Below are 6,000 nucleotides of genomic sequence, written 5' to 3'. Positions count from 1 at the left end.
TGTTCACTTGGTGAGGCTGCACTACATTTCCTAGAATTTTCTTTTCTGTATGTTTCTGGTTAGGGTGGGCCACAAGGAATATCCCTGTGAGAGATTTTAGAAAAAGAGGTGAAGTAGCTACTATTGTGTAGGTCCTACATGTGTCCCCTTCCCCGATGGTTGACCTCATTAGCCTGAGGCAGCAGCTGAGCCTGCAATTGCCATCTTTGCCTGGATCCCTGTATCATCTTTGTTTCCTTGGCCTGGTGGGTATATTTAACTCCACAGCAAAGAGCCCCAGCTTCAGCAAGGCCTCCATACCATCAAAATTATTTATAAACAAGAACCAGTGCTAGGTTCAGTCCTTTCTGTGGTCTCCAGCTCATGCTTGACAGTTACAGCTTGGTCTTGTTCTCCTTTGCTTTCTGTCTAACTTTCCCTCCTGCTCCCTATCCTGTGAACTTTAAGTGCTACCATCAAACATAAAGACAAAAAACCTTGAGCCTTGGTTGGTAAAGAGTTTATGTATACTACTATTTGTCATTTATACCACATATGTTTTTTTTTTTTTAATTTTAATGTCATTTATACCACATATGTATTTTTTTTTCAAATTTTCCATAATGAGAGCTAAAAATATATCTCAAATTTTTCTTGAATGGGGCAGAACTTGAATCAACATGGAAGATGACTAATACTGAAATTTGAAGTTTTAGGATATTTTAATGAATAATTTTTGGGAGGTCATATTATAAGGGTTTTAAAGGAAATAAAAAAGCAGCATTCCCAATACAATTGTATATAGTTTCACACTGAGATTCTTCTGGAAATATTTAATCCAACGTGGTTCAAAGCATTTCTGAAGAACGCAAGTTCTGCAAAATACCACATTTCTAGTCACTGCTTCATTTTTTTTCACTCCTTCATTCCAAAAATTTACATGGTATCTACTGTGTGCCAGGCCCTGTTTTAGGTGCTGAGAGGCATCAACGACCAAAACAGAAAAGTACTTTCACCCTCTCAAGCTTATACTCAGAAAAGACAGAAAACAAACTATAACAACAAAATTATATGTAATATGTTAATTTATGTTAAGTATGTAGAGAAAATTGAAACGTTGATCACTGTCATGAGGATTGGAAGTGCCAAATGAAGATCTGTGTTGCAGTTTCAAATGAAAAGGTTAGTATATAGGTCTTCTGGATCTGGCATTTAAACAAATACTTGAAGAAAAGTGAGACAGTTAATGTTGATGAAGAATATTTTATGTTCTGGGAACAGTCATATCAAGGCTTTATACTGAGTTCATACTGGTATGTTTGAGCAATGATGGGGAAGCCAGAATGATTGAAATGAAGAAAGCAGGTGAGAAGAAAGATGAGAGAGGAAATCAGAGATTTAATGAGGGAACTATTGGAAAGTATATTATCTAAGGACTTGGTGATCCCCTGAGAGACTTAGGTGTCTTCAGTTAGGGCTTTGGCTTGTTATGAAGTGAGATGGGAGCCATTCCTGAATTTGAACTGAGGATTAACATGGTCAGATCAAAACATTTTCAAAAGTTTATTCTGGCTGCTGGAGGAGGAATTGATTTTAGTGGGGTAAAGTCCACTAAGAGACTTACAGAGTAATTCAGTTGAAAGTTGTGATGACTCCTGACCAGGAAGATAGCAGGAGAAGAGGTGAGAAGAAGAGGTTACTTTATTAGTGTATTTTTAAAGTAGAGCCAACAACATTGCTTGATTGATTAAATGTGAATTGTGATTGAGAGAAAGGAGTCATAGATGCCTCTAGAGCTTTAGCACTGAGAATCAGGAAGGATGTAATTGCTATCCCTAGAGATGAGGAAAGCCATGTGTATAACCTATTTTGCTGGTAATATCAGATGTTTATTTTTCAATAGGTTGAATTTGAAATGCTATTGGATATTCAAGATAAAGTTCCCAATAGGAGCGGAATACAATTTTTAAATGGTGCTATTCTATTAAGTTTGAAAAGGCTGCATCTATAGCTGTATCTTGGAGAATAAGAATACCTAGAGGTACTGAGAACTCTTTGATAAATAGCCTTTAGTAAAGTGTTATTTTCTCTCTCCCTTTCTCCTAAACCATGCAGATTTATCCATGAAAACATTCATTTAATTATTAAATCAATACTGATTGTCAGGCATTGCAGTAGAGGCTGAACTTGGACAAGGAACAGAGAAAAGTAGTGCGACTTGGAGCTTACACACCAATGAGAAAAGATTAACAATAAACACATAAGCTAGTAGTAAAATAGACTGTGATATTGCTATAAAACAAAATGAGTAATAGAGAATAAGTGAAGATGAGATGTGCTGCTTTATAATAGCGAAAACCAAGAGTAGCTCAGTTCCATAAGGACAAAAAATAATTGCTAGAAAAGGGTGACTGTCTTTAAGAAGTAATCTGGCCATAGCCCATATGGAGTAAAAGGTTGGAAAAGGTCATTGTTCACTTAGCCAGACTTTTCTAATTTCTCCTGACATCTTTCTCCCAAAATGAACAATTGTTTTAATTATTAGATTTTATTTTTAGAAAGTGTTAGATTGAGCAGATAATACAGAAAGTTCCCATACATTCCCTTCTTCCATACAGAGTTTACCTTAATATTAGGATATATTGGGATATATTTATTACTATTAATGAACCCATATATTATTAACTAAAGTCCATAGTTTACATTAAGGTCCACTTTTTTGTGTTGTACAGGTAGGTCTATGAGTTTGACAAAAGCATAATGTCATGTATTTACCATCATAGTATCATACAGAATAGTTTCAGCACCTTTGAAATCCACTGTACTTCACCTATTCAATATCCCCCACTTCAAAATCCCTGGCAAGCATTTGTTTTATTGTCTCTATATTTCAACCTTTTCCAGAATTTTAGTTAGAATCATATAGTATGTGGACTTTTAAGACTGACCTTTTTTACTTAGTAATATAAAGTTAATATTTCTACATATCTTTTTGTAAGTTGATGTTTTATTTCTTTTTATCTCTGAATAGTATTCCATTGTATGGATGGACCATATTTGTTACTTATTCACCTATTAAAGGCTATCTTGGTTTATGACGACTGTTAATAAATCTATACATATTTATGTGTCGTTATTCGTTTGGACATGTTATGAAATCAACTGGGTAAATACTTTAGGTATAGGATTGCTGAATCATATTGTTTAGCTTAGTAAGCAATTGCCGACTGTCTTCCAAAGTGACTGTACCATTTCACATTCACACTGGCAATGAGTGAATTTCCTGTTACTATATATTCTTACCAGCATGTCATATTGTCAGTTTTATTGGATTTTAATCTTTGTAATAGGCGTGTAGTGGTGTCTCATTGTGTATTTAATTTACATTCTCTATTTCTGAGCTGTCTATTCTATTCTACTGATCATGTGTCCATTCTTTCAGCAATATCACACACACATCTTTATAGTAAGTCTTAAAATCTAATAGTGTTGAGTGTCCAATTTTGTTCAATATATATATATATATATATATATATAGTTTCTTATATTATATACACAAACTATATATATATATATAGTTTATATAGTTGTATATATAGTTTATATACACAAACTATATATATATATATATATAGTTTGTGTATATAATATAAGAAAGTAGTCTAGTTTCACTTTTTAGCATGTATCTACATAATTTTTCCAACATCATTTATTAAAGAGACTATTTTCTTCTCCATTGCGTAGCCTTGCCTATTGTGTCGCACATTAGCTGTCTAATAAGTGTGAGTTTATTTTTCAGTTCTCTATTTCATTCCATTGACCTATGTATGTGTTATTGTGCCAGTACCTTACTGCTTTGATTCTTATAACTTTGTAGTATAGTTTGAAATCAGGGAGCTTCATACCTCCAACTTTGTTCTTTATTCTCAAGATCACTTTGGCATTTGGGGTCTTTTGTGATTCCACATAAATTCTAAGATTACTAGTTCTAGTTCTGTAAAATTTTCATTGGTATTTTTATAAAGATCGTATTGAATCTGTAGATTGCTTTGGTTAATATGGACATTTTTATGATACTAAATATTCCAACCCATGGGCATCATATACCTTTCCATTTTTTGTGTCTTCTTAAGTTTCTTTCATCAGTGTCTTACAGTTTTCTGTGTACAGATCTCTTATCTCCATGGTTAAATTTATTCCAACATATTGTATTCTTTTTGATGCAATTGTAAGTGGGATTGTTTTCTTAATTTCTCTTTTTGTTAGTATGTTATCTGTGTATAGAACTTGGAAGATTTCAAAATATTAATTTTGCATCTTGTAGCTTTACTAAATTCATTCATTAATTCTAATAGTTCTTCAATGAAACTTTTAGGGCTTTCTATGTATAATATCATGCCATTTGTGATTAGTAAAAATTTTACTTCTTCCTTTACAATTTGATGCTTTTATTTCTTTTTCTTTTCTGATTGCTGTAGCTAAAACTTCCAATACAATGTTGAATAAGAGTGGTGTGCCTGGACATCATTATCTTGTTTGTGATCTTAGAAAAAAAGCTTTCGGCTTTAACCTGTTGAGTGTGATATTAGCTGTAGGTTTGTTATATATGCCCTTTGCTATGCTGATTTATGTTTCTTCTATACCACTTTGATGAAAGTCTTTATCATAACTTAATATTAAATTTTGTTGAATGATTTTTTTGCCTCTTGTAAGATGATAGTATGAGTTTTACCCTTCATTTTGTTTGTGTGATATATCACATTGAATGATTTGCAGATATTAAATAAGCCTTAAATCCCTGACATAAATCCCACTTGATCATTATGTATAATCTTTTTAATGTATTGCTGAATTTGGTTTGCTACTATTTTATTGCCGATATTTGCATCTATGTTCATCAGAGATATTGGCCTTTAATTGTTTTTTATTTTTATTTTTTTGGTAGTATCTCTGTCTGGTTTTGGTTTCAGCATAATTCTGACCTTATAAAATGAATTTTGCAGCTTTTCTTCATCTTCAATTTTTTAAAAAATAGTTTAAGAAGGATTGGTATGATTATTGAATGCTTGGCAAAATTCACTGTGAAGATGTCTGGTCCTGCATTTTTCACTTGTTGAGTTTTTTTTAATGACTGATTTAATTTTATTTTTACTCATAAGTCTGTTGAGATTTTCTGTTTCTTCCTGATTCAGTCTCGAAAGTTTAGATGTTTTTAAAAAAAATTTATTCATATCTTCTAGGTTGTCCAGTTTGGGGCATACAATTGTTCATAGTATTCTCATACAATCTTTTGTATTTTTGCGGTAATGGCTATTTCTTTTACTTCAGATATTCATTTTGGCCTTCTTTCATTTTTTTCTTAATTTGTCTGGTTAAAGTTTTATTTATATTTTGTTTAGCTTTTCAAAGAACCATCTTCTAGTTTTGTTGATCTTTTCTATTGTTTTGCTTTTAGTCTCAATTTATATTTGCTCTAATTTTTTTATCATTTTGTCCCTTCTTTGTACTTTTGGTTTCGTTTATTTTTCTTTTTCTAGTTCCTTTAAATATCAGTGCAGATTATTTATTGAGTTTTTCTTTGTATCTTAAGGTAATCCCTTATCTCTATGAATTTCCCTCTTAGAACTGTTTTTGCTGTGTTTCAATGATTTTGGATCATTATGTTTTCATTTCTATTTGTGTCAATATATTTTTTGCTTTCCTTCTTGATTTCTTCAGTTATCTATTGATTGTTTAGTGGCGTGTTGTTTAGCCTCTATGCGCTTTTTCTCCCCTGGTTTTCTTCTTGTAATTACTTTTTACTTTTATACCTTTAATTTTAATCTTCTTAAATTTATTAAGACTTATTTTGTGATCTAGCACGTGTTCTACCTTGGAAAATATTCATATATACTTGAAAAAAATATGTATTTTACTGATTTTGATGGAGATGTTCTGTAAATATATGTTAAGACCATCTAATCTAATGTGTTGGTTAAGGCCACTGTTTCTTTGTTGATTTTCTGCCTGCATGATCTACCT

General features: G+C 31.9%; 1 protein-coding gene across 1 annotated transcript in view; it reads left to right on the top strand.

Annotated features, from left to right (window-relative positions):
* Positions 1 to 1,323: 1,323 nt before the first annotated feature.
* LOC120614256 (gamma-1-syntrophin-like) overlaps positions 1,324 to 6,000 on the top strand; it is a gene marked incomplete at its 3' end in the record, with an annotated part of 263,409 nt that continues 258,732 nt past the window's right edge. Inside the window, exon 1 of the mRNA XM_039877056.1 lies at positions 1,324 to 1,661. The remainder of the gene's footprint in view (positions 1,662 to 6,000) is intronic.

This window comes from Pteropus medius, unplaced genomic scaffold, assembly GCF_902729225.1.
Source record: "Pteropus medius unplaced genomic scaffold, Ma_sr-lr_union100, whole genome shotgun sequence".
In the NCBI taxonomy this organism is placed as follows: domain Eukaryota; kingdom Metazoa; phylum Chordata; class Mammalia; order Chiroptera; family Pteropodidae; genus Pteropus; species Pteropus medius.
This window is presented reverse-complemented; position numbering and strand designations above follow the sequence as displayed.